Source organism: Mya arenaria, chromosome 7, assembly GCF_026914265.1.
Source record: "Mya arenaria isolate MELC-2E11 chromosome 7, ASM2691426v1".
Lineage (NCBI taxonomy): Eukaryota > Metazoa > Mollusca > Bivalvia > Myida > Myidae > Mya > Mya arenaria.
In genome coordinates, this window is record NC_069128.1 from 32,107,566 (window position 1) to 32,128,151 (window position 20,586).

Sequence of the window (20,586 nt, forward strand, 5' to 3'; positions counted from 1 at the left end):
AGTCACGTCTGGCGACTAGACGCATTCTGCAATGAGGACCTCAAGGTGCGTTGTTTTTTCATGTTCACTCACTATGTACAGTAAAACCTAACTTCCTATTTAGTTAGCTTACATCGGCGATTTATACGTGTTTGTTTCTAGTTGTCATATAACGACATGCCAATATACTCGTACTAAAAAGTTTTAGGATGGTCAATCTGTGAGAGTGCAGCTTGTAGACTTTTTGTAAACACCTACTGTCACGATTTAATGACTCAACCTAATTAAGCGTACTAAATATTAGGTCTGAATGTACAATGATATATTATGTATTCATATGTGATGTTTAAGCACTTTGCACACTGTGAAATGTTACAGTCATAAGTTGTGTAGTAATTCTATAATTGAAAGGCCGCATATATATTCTGTTTTGTATATATTATGTTTTACTTCAATTGAATATATACGGATGACAATTATTAAAACAATGTTGCAATGAGGTGATAATTGAAAAGAATATTACAAAGGCAACGACTGTGAAGCCATTTACAATATTAAATGTATTCTTTTAGGTGCCTATGGAGGTGCGTTTCTTTGGTGCGGGCGGGATGAAAGCTTTCAAACCCAAACCAGGACTTTTGAAACAGGTGAAGATGTACGGGGCGGACTTGGTGGTAGTGAGTTTGGGCGGCAATGATATCACAACTACATCCGTACCGAAGGACATAGTGGCGGCCGTACTTCACATTGCCCAGGACTTCCTTGACAGTGGTGTATCTACCATCCTGGTGTTGGAGATTGGGGAGCGTGGAATATTTTTTTCGTGGTCACTTTGTTATATTTATAATCTATGCAATCTATTTATGCATGTACGCCGATGTTTTCATTCGGAGCACCTTGGCCATTTCCTACGAAAACAACCTCAAATGTCTATGAACGGTTTACAAAGTAAGAAATCGGTACACTTTGAATTAAGCAGCTGTACTTATGTTTGCAATTTTATAAAATTAACGGGCAACTATTTTCAACTTAAATCTACACATTTTTTTCATTATATAATGTAGAATTTACGGACCTTCTTAACTGAGGTTGTTCTCGAAAAAATGGAGCTCAACATGAATACTTCTATGCAACCATTATTTATGTCCATGTCATGCTTGTGTTGTTGTGATATTTGCCACATTTTACCAAACTTAATCTATTGGTGTATAATTTCGCGTTTCTTTTGCCCAGTTTATTTCCATCTTTTCAACTGTCACTTGGTCCCCGTTTTTTACTGTTTGTAGAAATTGTGTAACCTCCACTTGTGTTCACAGTCAGTTAAGGGCGCTGTATGAAATGCAGATAACTTTTCAAAATCCTTCTTTAAAATGAAAATAATACAACAAAATAATTCACACAGCTACCACCGATTAAAACAAATATAGATGAAAGCAAAATGGCAAAGAAATTAAAAAAAACATACATTTCAATCCAGTCAGCGGACATTTAAATATATTAAAGACCTATGTCATGTATCAGTTTGTCTAGCTGTGCTTCGAAAACGCCTTAATTGTGCTTCTCAGTTGTGTTGTAATTATGTGTGTTAATTGTTTCGATATATATATAAGATCACCGGATATGGCGCTCGGTAAGACCAGAACATTCGTTATGTACAGGAACATCTAGATTAATTGAAACTACGTAAATGCTGATGTCGTTGCCTTCATCATGTCCAGCTTGAAAATTACCAAACGAAAATTTCCCATTATATGGAGTAACATCAAATTCATGCATAGGCGCATTCAATTGTTTGTTGTGGATTTACTGTGCGCCATTGTCCGGTACAAAAAAAAAATGTCATTTTAGATGTTATGTGTTTTATTGTATGTCTTTTTGTTCATATAATGTGTTTTTGAATTGTGTAACATTTTGTATCATTTTTGCTCGTGCCATGCTGTGTCTACTCTGGAAAACATGTCATACCCTTTGAAGTGCTTGCGCGTGAGTTTGTTGCTACAGAGACCCGCCGTGAATCCCATTGTAGGGAAACTTCAGTCGCACTGAGGTGGCATATCTCTCAGCGCAACTCGCGTCGCAAGTGCAACTACTCCTTTTTCCAAATTGCGTTAACCTTTTGTCGTCGTCGAAAACCATCCGCCAATAATAAGCAATAATAGCGGCTAGCTGATGTCAACATGCACTTTTATGTCAAACGATATACATGGTAAATTCAATTTTGGGGTGTACCATTTATGTCAGAGCTAGACAATCGGTGAAACCCATTTAAGCTCGTGAGTTTGTTGCTGCAGAGACCCGCCGTGAATCCCATTGTAGGGAAACTTCAGTCTCACTGAGGTGGCATATCTCTCAGCGCAACTCACGTAGCAAATGCAATTACTCCTTTTGTAAACGGCCAGCAATAAATACGGTTAGCTGATGTCGACTACATTTACTGGGATGGATTATTCCTTAATCATCGCTTTATGATAAAATATTTCTCTATATCGCATCAACAACAAATAAATAAAAATAGTTCAGGAAAAGTTCATGAAGAGTTCGAACTTGCTCGACAACATGACATGTTACAGGCATATTTTCCTCGCGTTTCGCTTTCGAGTCTTTGAGGTACGCATGAAGTAACAACTGTACTTAAAAAATGAAAAAAGGGTGCATATGTTTTCAGTTTATGTCCCCCTTTAGGGAAAGCTGAGACATATGCATTGACGTGACATTCAACAGTACTGCCAACAATGTCACACCATTATACCTATCTTTCTAGCCATGGGTTCTTTGTATGCTTTGATTGATAATTGACAGTCATTATACAACTGTTTTGTCAACTCAGTTTTACATCTTGTACATATGTTTTATTTATTTTGTTTTATACACTGACTGTTCAGGCTATCATATGTGTATTTAACTTCTATTATTATACATGCTTTACATTTGCCACAACCCTTGCGCGTTAGTGCTACATTGCTGCTGAAGAGAGCCATTACATAGCTCTCTTACGTGGACTTAAAACATTGCATTTCTGTATGATTACTAACCCATTTAAATGCTGGTATGCCTTTATGTGAATAGTTCTAAAACGGGATATTAAGGTTTATAGAAAAATGTTTGTGAGCTAGATAGGTCTATATAACAAACAAGGTACAGTTCACGAGTACTGTCATAGTGGCAAGACGGTTGTTAATTACCTTCAATTCGAACATATCACTTTACGGTCATTCCCGTGAATGTTTCGGCAACCTAACTGTTTTCGCAGAATAGGATGATTATTTCAAAATAAGTATCGATTTCTTTCGGGATTAATTGATGAATATTTTTAACATTGCATAAGCAGTCCGTCTTAAAATAATACGAAATAAAAGTCCATAAGGGAGGGAGGTTATTTGCAATAAGACCAATTTTTTATGATTTTTTGAAAATGCTGTTGCATTTCAATGTTCTCTGAAGCTGTAGTACGTAACAAATTAGGAATGTGTTGAAACTTCTTCAACTAAATGAGGGTAGGTTTTGGGTGGGGGTGGGGGATGGGCCATGACGAGAGCGCCTCCTCGTGGTGTTGCCTGAATATGGCACGGTGAATGAACAATCTGTTTTTCATCTAAATTAGAAAAAAATATATATATAATACAAATCTTTGGTCCAATTCAAGTCCACATTCATCCTGCCATAACTGAACGCTCTCATATGGTCGAAAATTAGCAATATCACTTCGCTTAAGATCATCCTCTTTCATATAATATACCTCTTCGGGACATATGGCATTATAATAACCGCCTACTCAGCCCCCGAAGGTGAACAGACCTCGGCTTACGCCTCGGTCCATATACACCTTCGATGGGTAAATGGCCTGTCCTTATTATGTCATATGGCCCTCAGTGGTGTATTATATTAAATTTCTTTAATATCGTAAACACTGACGTGCAACGTACTCTTGAACTGCATTACACTAAGAAATAAATATTCAGACTTCCGATGTTTATTTCATACACCGCGTACTCTTACTTGTTACCTCCGTGTAAATACAAGATTTAATTTCTGGTTCACAGGAGCATTCCGTTTTGAACCAGAACGCCATTGATTGGGGTTCAATACACATCGTATTATAGTCATCAGTGACAGCATGGTTCCAGGTACTGACCGCACGATAAAAATCTGTCACAGCGGGGTGTCATTACTGATAGATATCAGACATGGACCAATATCTCACAATGGCATGTCCATATCGATATTGAGACGAGTATTGCATGTAAGTATTTAAACGGTATGCTTTACGATATAAAACATTAGATTATGCTTTTATTCATTAATAACACTTTCCTATCATGACCAATGTTAATATGATGTTGATGATTCGTATTTAGGTGCAGTGATGGTATTTAAGTGAAATTGTACAATTTGCATTTCTTTCTTCACGAGATTGTGCAATGAAACATACCAAGCGATTCCACATAACAGTTGAGACACATACAATTCGTTATGATACACATAAGGACAATTGTATAATCAACTCCCGCTTGATACCAGTTATTCACCTTTCTCGACACACAACTTGTTCACAATACACAATTAATTATTATTTATTGATTAACTTATACAGCACCATTTCTATATACACGTTCAAAGGCGCTTTCAACAATATAAACTAATTACAAGCAATATCAATACAAAAGCTATTAAACAATCAATGTACGACATATTAAAAATCAGAAAATCAATAAAAAAAATATAATGTGATATCAATTGAATTACTAGTTTGAAGTTGAAACATTAAATATCAATATCTACGATAACAAAATAACTCCCCCCATGTAAAGTACACAACTTCTGTGTATCTTTATTACCGTCTGCTGTCTTATCAGATCACACATTTAAGTGTCTTGCTGTGCGGTGTCATCCAATACAGTACAATTTTCATAAACGAAACTGAATGAATAAATCTTGTTATCATAGTTCGTTGGTTTTGATTACGTTTAAGTCACCCCAACACCCCTCCACCGACTCCCCTTCCCCTCTCTACAACCAACTATGGCATACAAGCGATGACACTAATAATAAGTAATTACTCCCGGCGTACAAACCACCTCGCACACTTGATGTAAAATGAAAGGGGGTCCCGGGTTTTAGTCACCACGACCCCCATCCCCACCCTCCCTAGGCTTCCCCACCCCTCTCCAACCTCCAACAATTACGGCATACAACATTCGAACACAATAAAGTAGTATATCCGGGCGTATTAAAGAAAACGCTATATACCTCAGAGAATGGAAGGGATTTTCGGTATTTACGGGGATTTTCGGGTTTTCGGTAATTCCACCGACCCATCAAATGTCAATAAAAATGTCCATTGACAGTAAGTTGATAAGCTTGAATGTTTATTTACGAGATCATTTCATTGTTTTAAATATTATTCTCTTTTAATATTAAAAAAAATATTCTTAAACTTTTGTGTTAGTATATTTGTGTATCCATAAAAATAGCTATTAAGGCGACCAGGGAAAAAATCATAATTTTGGTCAAAAATAGCTATATACTAAGCATTTTTTATTTGTTTTACTTTATTTAAAGCTTATTGTATATTATCCCGAAGTTTCATTCCATAAAAAACAGAAATGAGGAAATTCGATATTTCGTGTACCATCAGCATCCAAATTTTCAGTACAGAAATTTAACTTTCCGGAATATAACGGAAATTTTCGGGTATCTCCGTGGTACCATCTCCGTGCAATTATGTAGTATGGCGTTCATCTCTTACAGAAAGAGAATGGTAACTTGGTAAGTGTTTTAAATACATATTCAACGTTTTTTCGTTTATTTTTATGACTTTTGTACAGTTGTATAAATCGTCCACCCTTTGGATGAAAAGCAAATGATTTATCCGGATTTTGTTCATCCGAAACTAAATCACTAGTATCAACATCCGGTGTAATTTTTGCTTGTATTTTGGAGAAACTCGATTGATTTCTAGCAAACTTGGTTTACCACTACTGTACATCGTCGCTTATTATTATTTGGTATGTTCCAATCTAAAAAGTGATTTGCTCCCATAACATCTCAGATTTTAATAAATAAAAGACGAAAGGATACAAATGCCTTACAGTTTGTTTGTCAATGTCATGTCATTAGTCATTCTCATCACCTTTGAATAGCAGAACAGAACGAACACTATCACCAATTCGTATTGTGGCTTTTTGCATGTGTCTTAAATTCTCATATTTGATAATAAATGCAACAATAAAATATTTCCCTTATTCTGCCACAGTTATGCACCAGTCAATTGTAACAATGGCGCCCAGGTCTTGTTTATACCGGGGATAGCAGGGGAAATGGGCCATGTTTTTACCTTCCAGGTGGACCGGCAGTGCTGAGTGAATGCGGTGTTATTGTTTTTGCGCTGATAACAGGGATTGGGCCTAACCTAGGATGTCCCCAGGGGCATTTGACGGGGATCTGGTCATTTCGTAACCTTACCATTTCATAACTGCTGATCTTGGTTATTTCGTAACCATTCTGTTAGTCAATTCGTAACCGTCAAGTAATCAATTGCTCATATAATAACCACCATTTAACAAGGTGATAAATAGTACACTTAGCACCTCGTTAAGTGTATTGTTCGAACCTGGATGTATATGGCACAGCAACCAAGACACCAATTGGGAGACATTACTCGAATTCTCACTAGTAACAAGCCAATAATTTATGTTACTCAATAGTTATTAGATATATATATATCATGCTAAAGTAGAAATGATTTGTTATACTACCAAAATATGTTAATTATTTTCTTACATTTTGCTTACTTATAAACAATAATTAAAGACTGATCGCGATGTATTTTTGAGTAAAATTACGTTTACATAAATGATCATTCTTGACCTATTTCATTGACTATATTTGTTTGAATTGTTTAAAACGAACACAATTTTGTTCTGTTTTTTTCTCAATTGATTCATATTCTGCATACTTTATATCCGAAACCGACAAAAAACAACCTTAAATTATTTGTTAGGCCAAATAAAAAAATAGGTCTGTTTCAGGTTACCCGACCGACCCTATTTTTTCCCGCCGACCCTAACCTATTTTTCCCTGAAAAAAATGTGATTTGGGTACGAAAAGCATTTGTTACGAAATGTATGTACGTAAAGTTGACAATATTAGAGTTGGATTTTTTTAATGTATTTACCGTACTTCACCTTAGAGTTCGGACACCTTAAAATAATTAATTTTTCGCTCTACGAATTCATAGAAAATAACCATTTTTACATTTTATTTACATGTATGGTAAACCTGCCTTTTTTCTTCATGTCTGCATTTTACCACTTATTAATTTATCCGTAGTTATCAATGGTTATTACGCCTATAAGTCACTGTAGCTCCTTCATCAAGATGGTTAAAATCCCATTCAACACCATTTTATACATGCATTGAAATGAATAAACACCTTTTATCGGCTTCAGATCAAACAGTCCCATTGTGTGACGTCACATAACTCAGTTATACCCACGAGGATCTCATGGAGAGCATGGATATTGTTATGCAGGATTAATGTGTCTGGTGTTTTTTTTATTGTAACTTGAGTATTGCATTTATAACTTTAATTCATCACATTTAATAGTTACCTGTATCGTTGAATGTGTTGACTTTATTGTTTTCATGCCAAGAAATCCTATCCAATTTTCAATTAAGAAGGAAACCCCTGTATGCCAGCATATACCTGGATTTTAGCAGCATATGCATTATGTTCCATTCAGTGGTTTTGTGCTAAGGGTTAAAGGACTGACTTGGTTCTCCATGAATTTTTTATCAGTTATCTGCTGTACAGCTAATTCATTTCATTTAATGGCCATTACGACCAGCATGAAATTCAGGGGAGCAATAATTTTGGTCATTTTTCGGAAAAATCTTTCTATAGTGCATGGTTCTTAGATTTAACGCTTCATCTCATTTTGTTGATTACGACACTTGTCAAAAATAAAAATAAAAATTCAATAATAGTTTATTATTAAGTATTGACATGATTTTCTTAACTATAAAAAGTATAATTATTAATTAACTAAGCTAAGCATTACATCTTTGATATTGTTTATGAACAATCTCCTTGATAACAATATTTAACTATCTAAACCACACTCTTGTTATTATGTTTAATTATGTTTAAAGATTGAAAACATCAAGTACAAATGTACTAACTATATTTCTTAGTTCCCCGACAGCTAAATATTTTCCTCACGCCGGCCAAATCCTAATAGCCTCTTATAGAACAATACCGTAATCAAGTCGTTTAATTTAACAACTTGAGTACGGTATTGTTCTATAAGAGGCTCTTAGGATTTGGCCGGCGTGAGGAAGTTTTTTGAAACAAATAGAATCACAAACTTTCACTTTCAGTCAAACTTATCAACTTCCGGCTCAAAATGTTATGACTCATGTATATTTAATAAAATGATACCGGGGAGTTGTTTATCTGTGGATGTCGAAAATCTGCTTAAAGGGACTATACTCCGTATGATAAAATAGCGGAAAAAAAGAGAAAATTTTCGAAAACTGACATAAACTTGGCATCGATGAGTACAATGCATTGAAACTTACTAACTGAAGAACCCAGTCTCCGACACAGTTTTTTTTTTACATTTTGGTACTTTTTTTTACAATTATGATAAAGTGTAACACAGTCCATTAGATAATTGTCCTGAGATTCGTTACAGAAGAAAACTTTTTTGGTGCGAATCTGGTGTACAGTCCCTTTAAGGGTTCATTGTACTTTGCGCTCATTATAAATAGATAAATGAAGGGTCTTCGCATTGATACAAAAAGCTTAGTTCCTTCATTCACAGCAACATATAATTGATTAACGCAAGATTAGCAGCATCAGTAGAAGTTATATGATAGTTAGTAGAAGGAATAGTAGTAGCTGTTGTTGTAGAAGTGGCAACAACAACAACAACAATTCAGCAGGAGCGGCAGTAGTTTAGGGGTATCATCATCATCATTATCATCATCATTATCATCATCATCATCATCATCGGTGGTGGTGGTGGTGGTGGTGGTTGTGGTGGTGCTGACGGTGGTGTTGTGGCGGTGGTGTTGACATTGGCAATAGCAGAAGCAGTATTGGCAGTATCAACAACAATAGCTGCAGCATTACCACCTGTATTACTAAGACTTAAGAGCACACATATTAAATGACCAACATAGTCGGTTCTGTTCGGTGGGGTTAAATACCTATTTACAGTAACGTTCTGAGTCATGTTATTATTTGGGGTGGGGGTGGGTCAATATTTTACAGAAAAGGAGTCACTCAAGGACAGCGACCATTGTTGTGAGTTTATGTCGGTCAAAACATGTTCTTTCACAGGTCACGCCCGTGCCAAAAAAAGCTCAGCTTTCTAAAAAGCGCAGCTTTAGCTTAGCTAAAGCTATGCTTTTCAAAAAGCTGCGTTTTTTTAGCTAAGCTATTTTGAAAAAGCTTAGCAAAAGCTGTGTTTTTTATAGGAAGGTTAGCAAAAGCTGTGCTTTTTAATAATAGCTTAGCTAAAGCTATGTTTTTTTCTCTAAAAAGCTGCGCTTTTTCTTCAAAGCTGCGCTTTTTATAAAAGATCTGCACAAAAGCTATGTTCTTTTCTCTAAAAGCTGAGTTTTTTCTTCTAAGCTGCGCTTTTTGTTTATGAAGATGCGTTTTTTAAATCAAAGCTTAGCTAAAGCTGCGTCTTTTGACTAGGTAAAAGATTGTCTCTTAGAAAAGCTGCGTCTTTTTCATATTAGCTGCGTCTTTTCCAAAATTAAAATTGGGTTAGTATTTCTTTAAAAGACTAAGCTTTTCAAACAAAAGACTAAGCTTTTGGAGAAAAACAAAGGTTTATATTGTGAAATTCATTTTTTTATTATTTATTTATAACACATTATTCTGTAGTTTTTGGCATAAATATTTTGGCAGGAACAGAAGATACATCTTTTTTTTTATTGGCATCCCTTTTAAAAGTATCTTTAGTTTTATTGATAATCTACTGTCATTAAAGAGTGCATTTTAAGTGTATCTTTTTACTAAGAAGTGCATCTTTTAGTTTAGGTAAAACAAAGTAGTATCTTTGTGTAATAAAGTAAACATTTATGAAATATACACATAAATACAAGAATATGAATGAATGAATCAATGAATCAATCAATCAATCAATCAATCAATCAGTAAATAAGCATTTTATTATTGATCAATATACCTTCAAACTAAAATAAAATAAAATAATGAAATAAAAAGAAAGATTATTTTAAAAATCAAAAATATATTATATTTTTTATTTAAATCAAAAGAACACATTTTACTTATAGGCAATAATCAATTGCATGTAATAACAACATTTATAGAATTATTATTCCTTAAATTTCTTGTAATGCCACTACCAAATTCTTTGTCATTTCCTTTCCAATTTTACAACATGCATGATAAGCCTGATCTTATCTGATTGTACCAATGACCAATTAAATCTCAGCATTTAGGGAGCCAATTTCAAATCAAAGCTACTGGTAGCCATTTTGTTGGGATTTCATTAAAAGAATTTTGATGATGTTTTAATTAATAAATGAATTCACACCAATTAAAACAAATTAATAGTAAAGGGATTAGTGAAGTAAAATAATGATCATTAGATCAGATAAATATGAACTATGATTAGAAACATGACATACCACTATTGGATGATTTGTGATAAACTGACATGTGAAAGCACTCAGGTCATGGTATGTATTCTTTATTTCAGTTGTTAATTTCACTGTTATGACACTTGACTACATGTGGGACTTTTATCTGTCAACTTTCAATCTAGTGCACATATTTTAATAAATAACAATGCTGTTGTAGATAGTAGCCGGATGTAGGATTATTGGTCCCAGATAGTAGATTTACGTAGTTTTAAAACTCTATGAAGATGCACTTGTTTTCATCCTTATATATATGTTAATATCATATTAACATATTAAGCTGAAATTGCCATGTTTCCATACATATGCACACTAGCACCTATAATGCTATACAAATGATTACAGTGTTGGTTTTTGGAGGGGTCATAAAACTGCCATCTGCCACATGGCTTACCAGTTATTGGAAACTGGCCAAATTGGGTCAATCAATTTAAGTTAAGTACTAATAAAGTCATTAATTATTAAAATATGATAACCTGTTTTATTCCAGAGCTGTCAGGAATCTCTAGATTATAAAAAACAAAAATATAAAAGATCCTTGAGACTGTCATTTTCCAATTTGTAGCTTTAACAGTTTTATGATTTTCTATCAATTATTTTTGCCACGGAGTAAAAGGTTATTTTATTATTGCTAATTTTGACAAATATGTACTTGTTTGTCTGTCTGTAAATACATTATGTCCAGTTACAAGGTGTCATGTAAAATTAAATATGAAATAATAACAATATATGTAACACAAACTCATGTTTAGGAAATTTAAATAAAGCAAAATGTCTATGTATTTATTCAAATGTGTTCTATTTTTGATGGTTCAATATATTTATATAACGCGTTTAAACACACTTGGTGCATTTTTTTTGTTTAATTTCATTTAAAGCGTATATTTTTGTTAAAAAATGCACTTTAGATACACTCAAGTGTGTATTTAGTGCGTTTTTTTGTAAAATCTTTTCTTCACCTGTGGTATTTTTTTATGAAAATAGGAGCTACGTTTTTTTTTTAAAAAGCTGCGCTAAATTAGCTAAGCTATTTGAAAAGCTTCATCATAAAGCTAAGCTTTTGGGCCAACACCGCCATAAAGCTGCGCTTTTCATAATTAGCTAAGCTATTTTGAAGAAAAAACACAGTCCCATCCAAAAGCTAAGCTTTTGGGCCAATTCTGCCATAAAGCTGCGCTTTTCATAATTAGCTAAGCTATTTTAGAAAAAGCTAAGCTTTTGGGCCAATACCGCCATAAAGCTGCGCTTTTCATAATTAGCTAAGCTATTTTAGAAAAAGCTAAGCTTTTGGGCCAATACCGCCATAAAGCTGTGCTTTTCATAATTAGCTAAGCTATTTTAGAAAAAGCTAAGCTTTTGGGCCAATACCGCCATAAAGCTGCGCTTTTCATAATTAGCTAAGCTATTTTAGAAAAAGCTAAGCTTTTGGGCCAATACCGCCAAAAAGCTGCGCTTTTCATAATTAGCTAAGCTATTTTAAAAGCTAAGCTTTTGGGCCAGTACCGCCAAAAAGCTGACCTTTTCATAAAATAGCTTAGCTATTTAAGAAAAAGCGCAGCTCCATCAAAAAGCTTAGCTTTTGGGCCAATACCGCCATAAAGTTGCGTTTTTCATAATTAGCTAAGCTATTTTAGAAAAAGCTAAGCTTTTGGGCCAATACCGCCATAAAGCTGCGCTTTTCATAATTAGCTTCCCTTCTCAAAAAAGTGCGGAAAACGCGCGTTTAACGCGCGTTAAATGTGCAGAAAACGCGCGTTAAACGCAGCGGTATTGGCACTGCGTTTTAAGCGTATTTTTCTTACCGAGTGCATAAAAAGTGAATAAAATTGAACAGAAAAGCGCACTTAAGCGTATTTTTTCTGCGCTTTTTACAAAAAACGCACTAAAAACGCACTTGAGTGTATTTTAAGTGCGTTTTTTAACAAAAAAAAATACACTTAAAACGAACTTACACAAAAAAAAACGCACTAAGTGTGTTTAAACCGCGTTTTTTTAGGATAAAATGTGCACTTAATACGCAGTTGAGTGCGTCTTTTCTGAAAGTGCGTTTCTTACCTCCAAAAAGCGCAGTTAAAACGCACTTAAGTGCGTTTTTTTTAGAAAGAATACGCACTTCTTGAAAGTGCGTTTTTAGTTCGCTTTTTGGAGGTAAAAACGCACTTCTAGAAAAGACGCACTCAACTGCGTTTTAAGTTAAAAACGCAGTTAAACGCACTTCAGTAAAGAAGTGCGTTTTGATCCCTAAAAAACGTGCTTAAAACGCACTTCCGTTTTTACTGATTAAAAGTGAATCTTTTGCACCCAAATTTTATGAAAAAAATGCGTTAAAAGTGCATTTTTTTCTGCATTAAAAGAGCATTTTTCTGTGTTAAAAAAGAGCACAAATTCACTCAGGTGCATTTTACCTGCATTAAAAGTGTCCATTTTTGCAAAAATAAAAAATGGACACTTTTAATATATTATTTATATATATATATATATTGAACCATCAAAAATAGAACACATTTGAATAAATAAATACTGATTTTGTTTCATTTAAATTTCCTAAACATGAGTTTGTGTTACATATATAAAAAAATATCTCATAATTAATTTAACATGACACCTTGTAACTGGACATAATGTATTTACAGTCAGACAAACAAGTACATATTTGTAAAATTTAGCAATAATAAAATAACCTTTTACTCAGTGGCAAAAATAATTGATAGAAAATCATGAAACTGTAAGCTACAAATTGGAAAATGACAGTCTCAAGAATCTTTTGTTATATTTTTGTCAAATCTAGAGATTCCTGACAGCTCTGGAATAAAACAGGGTATCATATTTTAAATAAGTAATGACTTTATTAGTACTTAAATTGATTGACCCAATTAGGCCAGTTTCCAATAACTGGTAAGCCATGTGGAAGATGACAGTTTTATGACCCCTCCAAAAACCAACACTGTAATCATTTGTATAACTTTAAAGGTGCTAGTGTGCATATTTATGGAAACATGGCAATTTCTGCGTAATATGTTAATATTATATTAACATATATAAGGATAAAAACAAGTGCATCTTCATAGAGTTTTAAAACTACATCTACTATCTGGGACCAATAATCCTACTTCCAGCTACTATCTACACCAGCATTTTTATTTATTAAAATATGTGCACTAGATTGAAAGTTGACAAACAAAACTCCCACAAGTAGTCAAGTGTCAAAACAGTGAATTTAACAACTGAAATAAAGAATACATACCATGACCTGAGTGCTTTCACATGTCAGTTTATCACAAATCATCCAATAGTGGTATTGTCATGTTTCTAATCATAGTTCATATTTACCTGATCTAATGATCATTATTTTATTTCACTAATCCCTTTAATATTAATTTGTTTTAATTGGTGTAAATCCATTTATTAATTAAAACATCATCAATATTCTTTTAATGAAATCCCAACAAAATGGCTACCAGTAGCTTTGATTTGAAATTGGCTCCCTAAATGCTGAGATTTAATTGGTCCTTGGTACAATCAGATAAGATCAGGCTTATCATGCATGTTGTAAAATTGGAAAGGAAATGACAAAGAATTTGGTAGTCATTACAAGAAACTTAAGGAATAATAATTCTATAAATGTTGTAATTGCATGCAATTGATTCTTGCCTATAAGTAAAATGTGTTCTTTTGATTACACAATAAATAAGAAATTATAATATATTTTTGATTTTTAAAATAATCTTTCTTTTTATTTCATTATTTTATTTTTTTTATTTTGAAGGTATATTGATCAATAATAAAATGCTTATTTACTGGTTGATTTATTCATTCATTCATATTCTTGTATTTATGTGTGTATTTCATAAATGTTATTTTGAGAAGGGCATGATTCACATTAATATTAAAAAAAGTAAAAGATTCACTTCTTAACAAAAAGACGCACTTAAAACGCACTTACTGGTGGTCAGAAAAATATCAAAATAAAAGACGCACTTAAAATGCACTTATTGGTGGTAAAAAAAGAAACAAAATAAAAGACGCACTTTTCCCTTAAAAGATCCACTTAAAACGCACTCTGCTGAAAACAAAAACCTAAAAGATTCACTTTTAACGCACTTCTGTATAAAAAGCGCACTTATTGACAGAAAAAATACACATAAATGCACTTCTGTTAAAAAAGACGCACTTATTCACACTAAAAACGCACTTCAGTTAACAAAAGACGCAGAAAAAATACACCTATTTAGAAAAGATACACTTATTACGCAGTTATTCATAAAAATACGCAGAATAAATACACTTTTTCAGAAAAACGCAGGAAAATTACACTTTTTAGTGCGTTTTAAGCGCGTTTTGGTAAAAAGTGTATTTTTTTTTGAGAAGGGTTAGCTATTTAAGAAAAAGCGCAGCTCCATCAAAAAGCTTAGCTTTTGGGCCAATACCGCCATAAAGCTGCGCTTTTCATAAAAATAGCTTAGCTATTTTGCCCAATATCACCAAGAGCTGAGCTTTTTTAAGAAATTAGCTAAGCTATTTTGGCAAAAAAGCATAGCTTTAGCGCAGCAGCTGTATTGTTTTTTCCCCAAAAAGCTGCGTTTTTTATAAAAAAAAGCTGCGCTTTTTCGGGCCAATACCGCTAAGCTTTTAGCTATGCTTTTAGCTATGCTTTTAGCACAGCTTTTAGCTTAGCTTTAGCGAACCTTTTTTGGCACGGGCGGCGGGTATGAAGACAATGCCAGATGAACACAAAACTAAGCAATTTTTTTAGATTGAAACATTGCAAAAACAAATCCCAATCAGTTATACGAAAATGCATTTTAACCACCTCATGTGTTCATGATAATATGAACAAAATTGAAGTAAATTTAACATTCGGAGATTCAGTTTCGCCAATGTGATATATTTTTTCAAGTTTCGTTTATATTTCCCATTTTCCATGGTGTATACGTATACTTACGAACTCAATATTTTTTACAGTGAAATAAAAACAACAAAGCTTTAAAAATGAACAATAAGAGTGTGTGTTTTTGTTAAAAAATGTGAACCCAATAAATCTGACATTTTAAAATCAATATCCATACGCTTAGTAAAGCATACCCTTAAATATAATTCGACCTACGAGACGGCCAGATTCATATATAATGTAATATAGGTTACATTTTCATTCCAAATAAAACGGTTGGTTAAGCATACCATTTTCATTAACATCTGTCATACACTTGTATGTCTAAAACGATAATGTTACTCATTAAAAACATCATATTTTTGTTTAAGAATAAGTAAATAATAAGTTTTACTAAATTAAGTACTCTGTAATTTTAATTAATTGTAGTAAACACTTGATACTTCTTCACGTCTTTCTGGGCAAAATTAAATACATTCTTCCAAATCTTGACCCAAACCACAGCAACTCCCTAGATATGAAAACATGATTAAACACATGGTCAGATTCTCGGTCAATTAGGGGTTAATGTGTAGCTGAAATTGGCTCTTGTGTAGAAATGAAAAGTGGAAAAATTGACTGGTATTTCTTGGCATGATTGATGTTTCAATGAGTATTACTGTACGATTATTGCTTCATAAAGTCTATATTAAAAGTGTGATACAAGTTTCAAAGTTAATTGGCGGATCGTTTTACAAACATGTCATGTCTGTGTTTTCTTAATTTCTGCATTGCCCTTGTTGTTTCTTTAATCCTCCATTGAATATATCACACATCCTTTTCACCAGGCAATAAATCGTTTAGGATGGGTAGTAACCAACTAACTTATCACAGTGATGTATACGGTTAGGTAATCTAGCCAGGCATTGTAACGATAAAGATCAATAATTTTTGTCTGTGAGACTTAGTAACTGTAAAAGTTCAGTCGATGTCCTTTGGGTGTCCGAAAATTAGGTACCTAAAATAAATTATTTTTGAAAATAATAATGGATGTCCGAATTTATAGAATGTCCGAACTCTTAAGGTGAATTACGTTTGTGCTTGTGTGGCAGGTATGTTTCAATTCTTGAACTATATTTTCTTGTCAGATACAAATGTGTCAGATACTGACTTTCGGATTGATATGTCAGACTTAAGTGTGCAATTTTGGCAATAAAACCTGCATGTTACTTGTTCTTCAAACCTGAACCCCCAGGTCCTCTTGACAGCATTGAGGTTTCCTTGGCTAATGGCTTATATGGTAAATTTGCCGTCCCACTCTTCATGTAATTATGTTTCAAGGAGGTTAGTATTCTACAGAGGGTGATTGAAAGCAAACGGGTGCATAAAGAAAAGTAAAACCGTTCCTGGAAAGTCTCAAATAATAGCAGAGTGGTGTACCATAACTTAGTTGAAATCCAACCATCATTGTCAAAAGTATTTAACCAGACAAATAAAGAATGTTTCCTTTGAAGCATGTAACATGTTTAAAAACTACTGATAAACCTGAAAATTGATGACTTTTATTTTTGTTACTTTCTGAGTCAACAGTTACTGAAATCAATATATCAAAAAAAAAAATTAAAAAAAATAAAAAAATAAAAAAAATATTCCGACCTACCTACCCTATTTTTTTAGCAGTGTTACCTGAAACACACCTATTTTTTATTTGGCCTTATTTCCAATAACAAGATACAAAATTAAACATATCGGCACATTCTTAATACAATAAGCATATAAAAAGCGCATAATCTCATTCGGCAAACTCACTACATTTTACAATACTTCTATGCAATTTAATAAAAAAGAAATTCTAAAGTAATATGGTCTATATATTTAAAAGTATTGGCTTAAGGTCACAATTCCTCTCAATGGTAGAACATCTATGAATTAAAAAATTATTACATTTAATATTCAGCCTGCTTATAATATTTCCTTCGCAACATAAAAAAATAGCTAGTGTGAATGTTTCTATTTGTCATAGTTTCAGAGTTTATTGGCAAATCGCACTACACTATTAGGAATAAAGAAGGAATACAACTACTAGATTTAACTTTGTTTATGTTGTTATTTTTATGTTTTATACTTACAGTAAACTTATTTTGTAAATTCAAATGGTATTAAATTAATTCCTCATAATTATAGGAGTCAACGGTTAAGATATGACCATTCGATTTCTTAACGGTTACGAATTGACTAACACAATGGTTACGAAATGACCAACAATGAGCGGTTACGAAATGATCATAATTCATTTGACAGGGCTTTTACCAGCTGTTTGTCTGTGCAGAGCGGGAATTTTACCTGGGATTGGCTGGACCGAAAGTCAAAGTCCCCGCTATTAGCAGAACCTTGGGGGCCCATGCTGCAATTGACTGTTGCATTATTTGGATTTTTTCTTAACTTTACGACACGCCCCCCTACAGTATTTTATAGTCAAGTTTAGTAATATTTTTTTACAGAAATTGGATAACTTAACAAGTAAAGTAAACTGTACTGAGCTTTTAAACAAACCTACATTCTTATAAATCAAAATTGATATTTTAGGGTCTACACTGAATAAACCCAAAATGTTAGTTTTGATTTGCTAAATTCGAACAGTATTTAGTCAATCCACACAAAATTTACAGGATCATCAGATAACAAATTTTCTAAAAATTCTCCGTTTGCCAAATAGGGAAGACAGGATTAAGTGGGATTAAAAGGTTGCTATCTGTGACCAAAAAAATACTGTTCAAAATTGTGAGTATTCATTTATCTTTCGTTCAGTAAAGACATGCAATGGCATAGTGGTTGGATTAGATAATCTGACAGCGGTGCTGGACGTCAGGAGTTCAAATATTGTTGTGAGTTCAATGTACCAAAAGAATACCTTTGGAATACACTACCGGGTATTATCTATAAAAATGGCAGAGCAAATTGCCCATATTGTAGTAATGTCTTAGATCCAGCTTGGATAACTTGGACACAGTAAGCGGTTCACACCCAGGGAAATTCTCAGATAAAACAGCGCCTATAAACTTGAACATTACATTTTTCATTGAGACAATTAAAGAAAAAACATTATTGCTGATCTTCTGAAAACAAATCCTTTAACATTCAAATATTTAATTTGATGGATGAACTAAGGTTTATATTGATAAGAGATTGCTTCAGTTGGATTTAAACTAATCACCAACAAAAATATATGCATTTAAATCACACAATGTAAACAACTGCGCCACAGATCTTATCTGTATGTTTTGGGTTTTTAAAATTTAGCAGTTAAATATAGATTAGCATACTGGTAGGTCTGGTTGGTCTGTTGCTTTAGTTGCTAAGTAAACATGATGTCAGTGATTTCATCACTATTTCTATTAAAATATCAGTTTTCCTCTTCAGGGCTTCTCACATTTGCACCATTTTTTTACCATTTGAATCATAAAAAGATAACAAACACATGAACTTAACACTTTGTGAATATTTAAGGAATGTAAGGGGTCAGATTTCAGATTGCTCATTATTGCTGGAACACTAAATACTTTATTTGATTGTGTACACTGCACTTTCTTGTTAAGCATTCATCCAAATCATTTGGGTAAATTTTGGCAGAAAAACTGCTTTTGGATTTATACTGGTCATCAAAACCGGCACTGACAAAACATAAGACGTGTTTAATTAATGTGCGGGAAAGAGGTTTAAAGGTGTCGGCCCACAACGAAAGGCTTGCGGGTTGCAGTACCCCTTTAAGTAGTTCTTGAAAAAAATGATTCTCTGAGGTAGCATTTGATTATGTGTACATTGTATTCTTGTATGTATTTTCAAGTTAACACATGATTTATATAAGGTTTGTATAATTTTAGTTTTATTTAAGTTTTAAAATTTTGATATTTTTTTTAAGATTTGCCTGCCCCTGTCTGAACACTTAAATTCTTGGTCTTTGGTCTATTGTCTGCAACTTCAAAACATACTTTTTGGAACAGGACACATTTTCCTGATATTTTATCCAGTTTGACTGCAATATAAGTTGTATTTATCAATAATTTAAGTAAAAAATGACATTTATATTTCCATAATTACCTGGTAGTTATTTGTAAATTTGTTTTAATTCATGGATAGGTTTATTGCGAGTGTCATGGAAAGCTGGAACTTTTCAGTACACAACATGCAAACTGAGAATGAACTGTGTGTGCCGGCTTTGTGAACAAAAACGCAAGGCGGCTATGGTAAGTTGCGTCAAGATATCCTTGGGACCCCCCCCCCCCCCCCCACTGGACACGCAATACAATTCGTGTTTCGCTGATCTGTTGGCTGGGATCAGATCATCCATTTAGGGATTTAGATATGTTACCCCAGCCACCAGGCTGAATGTTTAACCGTCACCAGACACTCTGCCATGAATGTGAGAGAGTTTAAAGCTATTTCTTATTTTCCTGTGTAACTATATTGATGTTTGATTAAATTTACGCCGTCGTGTTACTGAGTAACAATTTGAAATTGGGCCAAAATCATCAAGCTAGAGCTTTGCATAATCTTTTTCAAACTTCTGGGAGATTTCTGCCCTTGAAAGTATTTGCTCGCAGCCCGCCTCAAAGTTACACTTCGTTCAGTATTTAAAGCTTTCGGATACACTTTTTTGTTAATTTGAGATCTTAATGACGCTACATTGTACTTCTAAGTAAATAGATGCTCAAAGTAACAAGATGCTCTGGGTGTTCACTGGGTGACAAAGGCTACCCAGTATTGGTTGTTTCTTTTTTCTGAAAAGATGTTTCTAGTGAATTGCCAAGTTGCAGTGGTTTTGACGCCACAGAACCAGCACAGCTCCATGACAGATATATATGTTTTCGTCATTGATGTCAGTACTGCTGTGTTGGTGGCCTCACAATTTCTGTGTGGAAATGTCATCTGATACACTCATAACGGCGTATTTCTAGCATAGCTTTCATAAGTGCATGGCCATTCTCTGTCATTTTCAGATACACTGTGTTGTGTGTGGATAAGAAATGCAGAGTGGTACCACCAATTACCTAAGCCAC

At 33.6% G+C, this 20,586-nt stretch overlaps 1 long non-coding RNA gene across 2 annotated transcripts; it reads left to right on the forward strand.

The window, feature by feature from the left end:
* Nucleotides 1-5,713: 5,713 nt before the first annotated feature.
* On the forward strand, nt 5,714-20,586 carry LOC128241886 (uncharacterized). Of its 2 annotated transcripts, none has more exons than XR_008262499.1 (3): nt 5,714-5,745; nt 19,679-19,773; nt 20,527-20,586. It is a non-coding gene; the product is annotated as an uncharacterized LOC128241886 (long non-coding RNA). The 2 variants fall into 2 exon arrangements; XR_008262500.1 differs by lacking the exon at nt 5,714-5,745 and adding an exon at nt 5,800-5,984 and having other exon boundaries at nt 19,667-19,773.